The sequence below is a fragment of the Somniosus microcephalus genome, chromosome 6, assembly GCF_052327205.1.
Source record: "Somniosus microcephalus isolate GS21.2 chromosome 6, FLI_Smic_1.0, whole genome shotgun sequence".
Taxonomy (NCBI): domain Eukaryota; kingdom Metazoa; phylum Chordata; class Chondrichthyes; order Squaliformes; family Somniosidae; genus Somniosus; species Somniosus microcephalus.
In genome coordinates this window covers 190793534-190805951 of record NC_140992.1, presented here as the reverse complement: position 1 = coordinate 190805951, position 12418 = coordinate 190793534, and the positions used below count along the sequence as shown (strand labels likewise).

The following is a 12418-nucleotide window of genomic DNA, read 5'->3' as shown; positions in this document are numbered from 1 at the left end:
CCAGTCGCTCTCTCTCTTCCCCCCCAGTCGCTCTCTCTCTTCCCCCCCAGTCGCTCTCTCTCTCTCTTCCAACAACAACATGCCCTCAAAAATCCCTCGGCACCGCCGGGCACTCCAGCTAGTAGTGTATATATACACATTCATATAATTAATACATTTTACTATTTAACTTTGTATCTTATACATTAATTTGTCTTAACTTCATTTCTCTTTTTCCAAACCTTTACAAATTATATAAAACCACACAATATACATTTTATCCCAATTTTCGCCTGTTTAGATTTATTTGATCATCATTTCTACTTGGCTCTAACGTTACACATTCCCCCTTATACCATCTAATCCTCCTAACCTTATCAAACGACATATTCTTCAGATTCCTGCCAGCCATTTCCTGGGAGATCGACCAAATCATATGTTAAATGTGTCTGTGCGCGAAATATTTCACTTTGTGATTGACTCAAATTTTCCAGTAGCTGATCAAAAACATTGATCCTGCTTGGCTTGTGGGAAGTCTGAGTCAATGAACAACACCAACTTCTATTTATATAGCGCCTTTAACGTAGTAAAACGTCTCAAAGTGCTTCACAGGAGCGTTATATTAAAAAATGACACCGAGCCACATAAGGAGATATTAGGGCAGAGCTTGGTCGAGGAGGTACGTTTTAACATTTAGGAGGAGCGTCTTCAAGGAGAAAAGAGAGGTGGCGAGATTTAGGCAGGGAATTCCAAAGCTTAGGGCCTTGGCAGCTGAATGCACGGCCACTAATGGTTGAGTGATTATAATCAGGGATGCTCAGGAGGCCAGAGTTAGAAGAGCGCAGATATCTCGGAGGGTTGTAGGGCTGGAGGAGATTGCAGAGATAGGAAGGGGCGAGGCCATGAAGGGATTTGAAAACAAGGATGAGAATTCTGAAATCGAGGCGTGGCTTGACCGGGAGCCAATGTAGGTCAACAAGCACAGGGGTGATGGGTGAACGGGACTTGGTGCGAGTTAGGACACGGTCAGCAGAGTTTTGGATGACCTCAAGTTTACGGAGGGTAGAACATGGGAGGCCAGTCAGGAGTATTTTGGAATAGTCAAGTCTAGAGACAACAAAGGCATGGATGAGGGTTCCAGCAGCAGATGGGTGGGGACGGGCGATGTTACGGAGGTGGAAATAGGCGGTCTTTCTTATCCTGTGGATATATGATCAGAAGCTCATTTCAGGATCGTATATGACACCAAGTTTGCGAACAGTCTGGTTCAGCCTCAGGCAGATGTTAGGGAAAGGGATGGTGTCGGTGGGTAGTGAACGGAGTTTGTGGTGGGGACTGAAGGCAATGGCCTCGGTCTTCCCAATATTTAGTTGGAGGAAATTTCTGCTCAATCAGAACTGGATATTGGACAAGCAGTCTGACAATTTAAAGACAGTGGAGGGGTCAAGAGATGTGGTGGTGAAGTAAAGCTGGGTGCCATCAGCATACATGTGGAATCTGATGCAGTGTTTTTGGATGATGTTGCTGAGGGGAAGCATCTAGGTGAGAAATAGGACTTTACCAATCACTTAACCACTATACACATCTTTCGCACCAACGTCCATCGTACCATCTGACTCACTGCGAGCAATGGCACGAGAGGTCCACTAGTTATTATATAGTGAAAATAGCAAGGCTTCCAGACCGATGCCAGTGGTATCCCCCTTGTAACTTTCATCGAACATGAAAAGTTCCCACTTGTAGCTGTTTTTAAGCTAATTTCCAATTTTTTTTTTTATTTGTTCATGGGATGTGGGGATCGCTGGCAAGGCCAGCATTTATTGCCCATCCTTAGTTGCCCTGGAGAAGGTGGTGGTGAGCCACCTTCTTGAACCGCTGCAGTCCCTGTGGTGAAGGTACTCCCACAGTGCTGTTAGGGAGGGAGTTCCAGGATTTTAACGATGAAGGATCGGCGATATACTTCCAAGTCATGATGGTGTGTGACTTGGAGGGGAACTTGGAGGTGGTGCTGTTCCCATGCGCCTGATGCCCTTGTCCTTCTAGGTAGTAGAGGTCGTGGGTTTGGGAGGTGCTGCCGAAGAAGCCTTGGCGAGTTGCTGCAGTGCATCTTGTAGATGGTACACACTGCAGCCACAGTATGCCAGTGGTGGAGGGAGTGAATGTTTAAGGTGGTGGATGGGGTGCCAATCAAGCTGGGTGCTTTGTTCTGGATGGTGTCGTTTCTGGTCAATGGTGACCCCCAGGATATTGATGGTGGGGGATTTGGCAATGGTAATGCCGTTGAATGTCAAGGGGCAGTGGTTGGACCCTTGCTTGTTGGAGATAGTCACTGCCTGGCACTTGTGTGGCGCGAATGTTACCTGCCACTTATCAGCCCAATCCTGAATGTCGTCCAGGTCTTGCTGCATGCAGGCATGGACTGCTTCATTATCTGAGGAGTTGCGAATGGCACTGAACACTGTGCAATCATCAGCGAACATCCCCACATCTGACCTTATGATGGATGGAAGGTCATTGATGAAGCAGCTGAAGATGGTTGGGCCTAGGACACTGCCCTGATGAATTCCTGCAGCGATGTCCTGGGGCTGTGATGATTGACCTCCAACCACCACAACCATCTTCCTTTGTGCTAGGTCTGACTCCAGCCAGTGGAGAGTTTTCCCCCCCCGCTTCCCATTGACTTCAGTTTTACTAGGGCTCCTTGATGCCACACTCGGTCAAATGCTGCCTTGCTGTCAGGGACAGTCACCCTCGCCTCACCTCTAGAATTCAGCTCTTTTGTCCATGTTTGGACCAAGGCTGTAATGAGGTCGGGAGCAGAGTGGTCCTGGTGGATCCAAACTGGGCATCAGTGAGCAGGTTATTGGTGAGTAAGTGCTGCTTGATAGCACTGTCGATAACTGAAGAGCGCAGATATCTCGGAGGGTTGTAGGGCTGGAGGAGATTGCAGAGATAGGAAGGGGCGAGGCCATGAAGGGATTTGAAAACAAGGATGAGAATTCTGAAATCGAGGCGTGGCTTGACCGGGAGCCAATGTAGGTCAACAAGCACAGGGGTGATGGGTGAACGGGACTTGGTGCGAGTTAGGACACGGTCAGCAGAGTTTTGGATGACCTCAAGTTTACGGAGGGTAGAACATGGGAGGCCAGTCAGGAGTATTTTGGAATAGTCAAGTCTAGAGACAACAAAGGCATGGATGAGGGTTCCAGCAGCAGATGGGTGGGGACGGGCGATGTTACGGAGGTGGAAATAGGCGGTCTTTCTTATCCTGTGGATATATGATCAGAAGCTCATTTCAGGATCGTATATGACACCAAGTTTGCGAACAGTCTGGTTCAGCCTCAGGCAGATGTTAGGGAAAGGGATGGTGTCGGTGGGTAGTGAACGGAGTTTGTGGTGGGGACTGAAGGCAATGGCCTCGGTCTTCCCAATATTTAGTTGGAGGAAATTTCTGCTCAATCAGAACTGGATATTGGACAAGCAGTCTGACAATTTAAAGACAGTGGAGGGGTCAAGAGATGTGGTGGTGAAGTAAAGCTGGGTGCCATCAGCATACATGTGGAATCTGATGCAGTGTTTTTGGATGATGTTGCTGAGGGGAAGCATCTAGGTGAGAAATAGGACTTTACCAATCACTTAACCACTATACACATCTTTCGCACCAACGTCCATCGTACCATCTGACTCACTGCGAGCAATGGCACGAGAGGTCCACTAGTTATTATATAGTGAAAATAGCAAGGCTTCCAGACCGATGCCAGTGGTATCCCCCTTGTAACTTTCATCGAACATGAAAAGTTCCCACTTGTAGCTGTTTTTAAGCTAATTTCCAATTTTTTTTTTTATTTGTTCATGGGATGTGGGGATCGCTGGCAAGGCCAGCATTTATTGCCCATCCTTAGTTGCCCTGGAGAAGGTGGTGGTGAGCCACCTTCTTGAACCGCTGCAGTCCCTGTGGTGAAGGTACTCCCACAGTGCTGTTAGGGAGGGAGTTCCAGGATTTTAACGATGAAGGATCGGCGATATACTTCCAAGTCATGATGGTGTGTGACTTGGAGGGGAACTTGGAGGTGGTGCTGTTCCCATGCGCCTGATGCCCTTGTCCTTCTAGGTAGTAGAGGTCGTGGGTTTGGGAGGTGCTGCCGAAGAAGCCTTGGCGAGTTGCTGCAGTGCATCTTGTAGATGGTACACACTGCAGCCACAGTATGCCAGTGGTGGAGGGAGTGAATGTTTAAGGTGGTGGATGGGGTGCCAATCAAGCTGGGTGCTTTGTTCTGGATGGTGTCGTTTCTGGTCAATGGTGACCCCCAGGATATTGATGGTGGGGGATTTGGCAATGGTAATGCCGTTGAATGTCAAGGGGCAGTGGTTGGACCCTTGCTTGTTGGAGATAGTCACTGCCTGGCACTTGTGTGGCGCGAATGTTACCTGCCACTTATCAGCCCAATCCTGAATGTCGTCCAGGTCTTGCTGCATGCAGGCATGGACTGCTTCATTATCTGAGGAGTTGCGAATGGCACTGAACACTGTGCAATCATCAGCGAACATCCCCACATCTGACCTTATGATGGATGGAAGGTCATTGATGAAGCAGCTGAAGATGGTTGGGCCTAGGACACTGCCCTGATGAATTCCTGCAGCGATGTCCTGGGGCTGTGATGATTGACCTCCAACCACCACAACCATCTTCCTTTGTGCTAGGTCTGACTCCAGCCAGTGGAGAGTTTTCCCCCCCCGCTTCCCATTGACTTCAGTTTTACTAGGGCTCCTTGATGCCACACTCGGTCAAATGCTGCCTTGCTGTCAGGGACAGTCACCCTCGCCTCACCTCTAGAATTCAGCTCTTTTGTCCATGTTTGGACCAAGGCTGTAATGAGGTCGGGAGCAGAGTGGTCCTGGTGGATCCAAACTGGGCATCAGTGAGCAGGTTATTGGTGAGTAAGTGCTGCTTGATAGCACTGTCGATAACACCTTCCATCACTTTGCTGATGATTGAGAGTAGACTGATGGGGCGGTAATTGGCCGGATTGGATTTGTTCTGCTTTTTGTGGGCAGGACATAGCCGGGCAGTTTTCCACATTGTCGGATAAATGCCAGTGTTATAGCTGTACTGGAACAGCTTGGATAGAGGCGCGGCTTGTTCTGGAGCGCAACAGTCGGGATGTTGTCGGGGCCCACAGCCATTGCTGAATCCAGTGCGCTCAGCCGTTTCTTGATATCACGTGGAGTGAATTGAATTGGCTGAAGACTGGCTTCTGTGGTGGTGCGGACTTCAGGAAAAGGCCAATATGGATCATCCACTTGACACTTCTGGCTGAAGATGGTTGCCAATGCTTCAGCTTTGTCTTTTGCACTCACATGCTGGGCTCCACCATCATTGAGGATGGGGATATTCATGGGGCCTCCTCCTCCCAGTAGTTGTTTAAAGGTCCACCACCATTCACGACAGGATGTGGCAGGACTGCAGAGCTTTGATATGATCAGTTGATTGTGGGATCACTTAGCTCTCTCTATAGCATGCTGCTTCTACTTTTTAGCATGCATGTAATCCTGTAGTTCCCCAGGTTGGTACCGCATTTTTAGGTACGCCTGGTGCTACTCCCGGCATGCACTTCTACACTCCTTATTGAACCAGGGTTGGTCCCCTGGCTTAATGGTAATGGTAGAGTGAGGGATATGCCAGGCCATGAGGTTACAGATTGTGATGGAATACAATTCTGCTGCTGCTGATGGCCCACAGCGCCTCATGGATGCCCAGTTTTGAGCTGCTAGATTTGTGCTGAATCTATCCCATTTAGCACGGTGGTAGTGCCACACAACACGATGGAGGGTGTCCTCAGTGTGAAGACGGAACTTCTTCTCCACAATGACTGTGCCACAATGACTGTGCGGTGGTCACTGCTACCAATGCATTCATGGACAGATGCATCTGCGACAGGTAGACTGGCGATGATGAGGTAAGTAGGTTTTTCACTCGTGTTGGTTCTCTCACCAACTGTTGCAGGCCTAGACTGGCAGCTATGTCCTTCAGGACCAGCCTGCTCGGTCAGTAGTGGTGCTACTGAGCTACTCTTGGTGATGGACATTGAACTCCCCCACCCAGAGTACATTCTGTGCTCTTGCTACTCTCAGTGCTTCTTCCAAGTGGTGTTCAACATGGAGGAGTACTGATTCATCAGCTGATGAGGGCGGTAGGTGGTAATCAGCAGGAGGTTGCCTTGCCCATGCTTGACCTGAAGCCATGAGACTTCATGGGGTCCAGAGTCAACGTTGAGGAATCCCAGGGCCACTCCTTCCTGACTGTATACCACTGTGCCGGTGGGACAGGACATACCCAGGGATGGTGATGGAGGAGTTTAGGACATTGGCTAAAAGGTATGATTCTGTGAGTATGACTATGTCAGGCTGTTGCTTGACTAGTCTGTGGGACAGCTCTCCCAATGTTGGCACTAATGCCCAGATGTTGGTGAGGAGGACGTTGCAGGGTTGGGTGTGCCATTGTCGTATCCAATGCCAAGGTCGATGCCGTCCTCCGGTCCGTCCAGTTTTATTCGAATTGTTTTTCGTAGCATTTTTTTTACAACTGAGTGGCTTGCTGGGCCATTTCAGAGGGCAGTTAAGAGTCAACCACATGGCTGTGGGTCTGGGGTCACATATAGGCCAGGATGGCAGATTTCCTTCCCTAAAGGACATTAGTGAACCAGATGGGTTTTTACGACAATCCGATTGTTTCATGGTCACCATTACTGACGCTAGATTTTTATTCCAGATTTATATAATTGAATCTAAATTCCCTAGCTGCCATGATGGGATTTGAACTCACGTCTCCGGATCATTAGTCCAGGCCTCTGTATTACTAGTCCAGTGATATAACCACTACGCTACCGTTGCAGACCACACTTATTTTGTGACTCCTAACCTTAGCCATTAATTGCCTAATGTGGAGCCTTGCAAAAAGCAGGCTGAAAATCCAAGTACATAATATGAATCATATTTTCACTATCTGCCATTTCAATGTTTCCCACGGCATTATAGAAGAGCTGGGAAATTATCCCCAGTGTCCTGGGGCCAATATTTATCCCTCAACCAACATCACTAAAAACAGATTATCTGGTCATTATCACAATGCTGTTTGTGGGAGCTTGCTGTGCACAAATTAGCTGCCGCGTTTCCTACATTTCAACAGTGACTACGGCAGGTTTTTGTGCCGGGGATGGGGGAGGAGATTCTGATGGGAAACCTGGAAGTCTGTGTTTCCAGGTATGCTGTGCAGTTTTAAGCGTGTATATTTTTCTTTTGACAGAATCCCCCCCAAAAGTCAGCCTGATTGACAGCCTTGTTTTCCAGTCGGTCGGGGAGCCGCGGGTAAGGAGCCTGCAGTTGCTGGTGAGAGCGTGGGAGGTGGGGTCTCCTGGGAGCGAGTTGGCTCCCCACCCGCTGTCCCGTGTCCATTAAACTGAAATAGGCGGGTTGGGGTCAGGTTTGAGATTTAAAAAATTTTTTACATCTCACCCGACCCAACCCACCCGTTTTTGGGGGTTTAAACTTCACCCCCATAAATCATAATTATTTCATTGGCAGTGAAGAGCTTTGGGACGTCCTGAAGTCGTGAAAGGCGCTGTATAAAAGCAAGTCTTTCTTTTTTTCAAGCTCCAGCTGGTCAACTGAACATGGCCTCCCTTTCCTGAATCGTGCTGACTCTTTTAACAAGTTATAGCTTTTTTAAGTTTCACCCATTAGCTCTCTCATTATCGCTTCAAAGGTGCTCCCTATGTTTAACTTCCTGGTGCATAAGTTCTAGGTATGTCTCCTGATCCTTCTTTTAAATAATGGAGTTATGTCAGATAAGTTATGCCGCTCCGGCTCTCCCACCCCTAGAGATTGGAGCAACCCCCTTCTACCTCCTTCTGGCACGGTGTTCAGCTGGGCCACCCGATATTACGGCACCCCAGGGCCCCTCAAAATGGACCAGGCCTCCCATTGGGACTATGTGGCAGCCGGCTGGCCACCCAAAGTCCACTCAAGGGGAAAATCTAACCCAATGTATCACACCGTTCTCAAAATGAATTGGGGTCATCTGGTGAAAGTAGCTAGAAGCTGGCAATAGACACTCATTGAATCAGTCTGGCATAGATGGTGAGCTGTGACATTTCATAAAATGGCCAATCTGGCTTCCAAGACACACCCACAATGTGTGGCCTGCAGCCTGAGGCTTTTTTTTAAAAACCTATCCGAATTCACTTAATCCAAAAATCCTTTAGAAAAACATAGAAAAATAGGAGCAGGAGTAGGCCATTCGGCCCTTCGAGCCTGCTCTGCCATTCAATATGATCATGGCTGATCCTCTATCTCAATACCATATTCCCGCTCTCTCCCCATACCCCTTGATGCCTTTTGTGTCTAGAAATCTATCTATCTCCTTCTTAAATATATTCAGTGACTTGGCCTCCACAGCCTTCTATGGTAGAGAATTCCACAGGTTCACCACCCTCTGAGTGAAGAAATTTCTCCTCATCTCAGTCCTAAATGTCCTACCCCGTATCCTGAGACTGTGACCCCTCGTTCTAGAACCCCCAGCCAGGGGAAACATCCTCCCTGCATCCAGTCTGTCCAGCCCTGTCAGAATTTTATACGTTTCAATGAGATCCCCTCTCATTCTTCTAAACTCTAGTGAATACAGGCCTAGTCAACCCAATCTCTCCTCATACAAGTCCTGCCATCCCAGGAATCAGTCTGGTGAACCTTCGCTGCACTCCCTCTATGGCAAGTATATCCTCTCTTAGGTAAGGAGATCAACTGCACACAGTACTCCAGGTGTGGTGTCACCAAGACCCTGTACAACTGTAGTAAGTAGATTTAACTTTATGTGAAGAAAAAAAGGATCAAAAATCTCTGATCAATATTTTTACAACTTTTAAAGAAATTGCATGAGTTTAGGTTATGGTATGGCACTGAACAAATTAAATTAGAGAACATGGAGTCACAGGCTGATTATATTTCCCTTTTGTTCCTAACCTGAGCAAAAAGCCACATAGTCCCAGTAATTGCACGTAGGAACAGGAGTAGGCCCATCAGCCCCTTGAGCCTGCTCCATCATTCAATTAGATCATGACTTATCTGTACCTCAACTCCATTTACATGCCTTTGCTCCCTATCCCTTGATACCCTTACCTAACAAAAGTCTAACGATCTCAGTCCCAAAAGCTCCAATTGTTCCAGCATCCACAGCCTTTTGGGGGAAGAGTTGCAGGTTTCTGCTAACCCTTTGCTTGAAAAGGTGCTTCCTGATTTCCCTCCTAAGTGGCCCAGCTCTAATTTTAAGATTATGTCCCCTCGTTCTGGACTCCCCCACCAGAGGAAATAGTTTCTCCATATCTACCCTATCAAATTCTTTTAACATCTTAAAACACCTCGACCAGCTCACCCCTTAATTCGCTATACTCAAGGGAGTACAAGCCAAGTTTATGCAATAGGGAATATATAAATTTCTTCAACTAAGAGCTAGTGTCATTAATAAAATACATGCATTAAAAAACCATCGACAAGTTCAACAGTTGTACTGTGCATATCTGTTTGGTATTTCTATCTCACCATTTATCATTTCTGATACTGTATTTTTTCCATTCGTACTTTTACATTTCAAGCATCCTTGTGGAACTTTCCTGTCTAAACTGTTATCATGTGGGGATTGTGATTTACAGATGGTGCGTCTGCATCTTCCACAGGATCAAGGGCTGGAAAACTCTTTCCATTAACACTCCTCCGATGGCTAAGAGAGTTTATCCAGTGACTGGTGGAATCGCACAGAGCAGAAGGTATCACGTTCAACCCCTGGCCTGTGCTAAGTTAGCTGATCTTGGCCAGGGCAATTCTATGGGCCACACCAATTGACAATTAGCCTCAGTGTCCCTAGGTTAGGGTGGAGAAATGAGTTGCCATGGGTTCCCATTCCTATCCAATGATCTCAGCTGAAAGTGTGCACGTGTGGGTATTAGATGAGGACCCAATCTGGCTCTGCTGTGATGTTTCCTGCAGTTGAACCCATTTCTTTGACAACAACAAGAACTTACATTTATATAGCGCCTTTAGTAAAACGTCCAAGGAACTTCACAGGAGCGATTATCAAACAAAATTTGACACCAAGCCACGTAAGGAGATATTAGGACAGCTGACCAAAAGCTTGGTCAAAGAGGTAGGTTTTAAGGAGCGTCTTACGGCCTAGACAGTTGAAGGCACGGCCGCCAATGGTGGAGCGATGAACAACAGGGCTGTGCAAGAGACCAGAACTGGAGGAGCGTAGAGATCTCGGAGGGTTATAGGGCTGGAGGAGGTTACAGAGGCTTTTGATCGCCTCTCCTAATCTGGCATCTAGGTGTATGTTTTCCATACACCTAGCTGTGCAGTTCCTTAGAAAAAAATGTTATGGGGTAGAGTTTCTACTTCGGGCGCAATCAGTGATCTGGGAGCAAATTGCACCCAATATTGCGCTAGTTTTGAGAAGTGTTTTATCCCTTCAAGTTTCCGCTCAAACTCATTTGCATATCGCCAAACGTAAAATCTGCCATGAACCTGTTTTAGAATGTAATTTTTCCTTTTAAAAATATTCCTTGATGTATTTAAGAGTGGTAACTTGGTGCAGTTTAATACAGCTGAAAATGGGTTTATCACAAAAAATAAGCATTTATAATCAGTGTCTGGACCACGGTCAGTGAGTAACCCGATTTTAAATAACCAAAAATTACTTTAAAACGCTACAGAACTAATTGCTTGTTATATTGGTGTGCACTGGTTATTTTCTTAGCAAATTAAAAAAAATTATATTCAAAAGCTTTTAAAACGTGCCTATTAGTGTCCTTGGCTCAAAAGAGCCAGCTTAATTTTTAAGAACCTCCACGAAGGCCTGCAAATGGGCACAATTAGCGGAAACTCGCCATGGTGATTAATTTGATCCGTTTTGTGGTCGGGGCCGGCTTCCAGAGCCATGTTTTTTTAAACTACGTCAAAAGATCGCGGAAACTCGATTTGCGCTGGACGTAATTTGCGTTTGAGGTTCCGCAAATTTTTGCGCTAGGTTGGCCAAATTGCGCTGAAAAGAGCAGCACAACTGAGCGGGAGCTCCAGGTCTATGTTAATGGCACTATATAAATGGAAGCTATTGTTGTTCACTCTGTCAACGCTCACACATCATTGACTCCTTGGGCAAGGTAACCCAGTGAGGAGTCAGTGCTTTAGGGCAGGGGTGGGAGCAGGGGGTGGAAGAAAATATGGACCATGCAATGCATGTCAACTGAATAAATTTATACTTTTTTGTTAGTGCTATTTTCTGTCCTTCAAACATTCTCCATTTCCTCAGTTTCGATCTGCAAATGTCCAACTCTCCAATCAAGACTTCTAGTTTGTTACCAGAGCATACTTTTTAAAAACAAAGAGTACACGGCACCACGTATGCCCTACAACAGATACAAATACCAGAATTTAGAGCTTATCCCACACAGTCATGGTGCAATTGAGCATGAATCACAACACCCTGTACCCACCAGCAATCATGTATTCTCCTGGGAGAGTGTAGGTTAGTGTTTCCCTGGCTCTCTCCTGAGTGTGTATCCATATATGTTCATGTGCGAGCCCACTTATCTCACACACACGCACACACAGAGTTTCCTCCCCTCAGGGTTATATTCAGCAGTGAATGCTTCTCTCTCTTGCTCTCTCTGACAGAGGTCCCTTTACTCGGGGTTATATTTAGCAGTGAATGCTCTTCTCTCTCTGACAGCGGTCCATTTCCTCAGGGTTATATTTAACAGTGAATGTTTTTTTCTCTCTCACACACACACAGGTTCCTCTGGGTTATATTTAACAGTGAATGTTTTTCTCTCTCTCTCTCACACACACAGGGCCCTTCCCTCTAGGTTATATTTAACAGTGAAGGTTTTTCTCTCTCCCTCAGAGCTGTGACTCAGTTGGTAGCACTCTCACCTGAGTCAGAAGGTTGTGGGTTCAAGCTCCACTCGAGACTTGAGCGCAAAAATCGAGGCTGACACTCCAGTGCAGTACTGAGGAGGTGCTGCATTGTCGAAGGTGCCGTTTTTTGAATGGAATGTTAAACCGTCTGCCCTCTCAGGGACGATAAAGATCCCACTGCATGGCACTATTCAAAGAAGAGCAGGGGCATTCTCTTCGATGTCCTGGCCAACATGTATCCCTCAACCAACATCACTTAAAAAACAGATGATCTGGTCATGATCACATAGAAGATAGGAGCAGGAGTAGGCCATTCGGCCCCTCCAGCCTGTTCCACCATTTAATGAGATCATGGCTGATCATCCAAATTCAGTACCCTGTCCCTGCTTTCTCCCCATATCCCTTGATCACAGTGCTGTTTGTGGGATCTTGCGTGTGCAAATTAGCTGTCTCTGTTACAAGAGCGAATAGGCTTCAA

The 12418-nt window shown here is 46.8% G+C and overlaps 2 protein-coding genes across 4 annotated transcripts in view; both read right to left on the bottom strand.

Annotated features, from left to right (window-relative positions):
- cfap263 (cilia and flagella associated protein 263) overlaps positions 1–12418 on the bottom strand; it is a 58098-nt gene that overhangs the window by 12039 nt on the left and 33641 nt on the right. The window lies entirely within an intron of this gene.
- LOC147116278 (uncharacterized) overlaps positions 1–12418 on the bottom strand; it is a 162752-nt gene that overhangs the window by 149340 nt on the left and 994 nt on the right. The gene's annotated exons all lie outside the window — the stretch shown is intronic.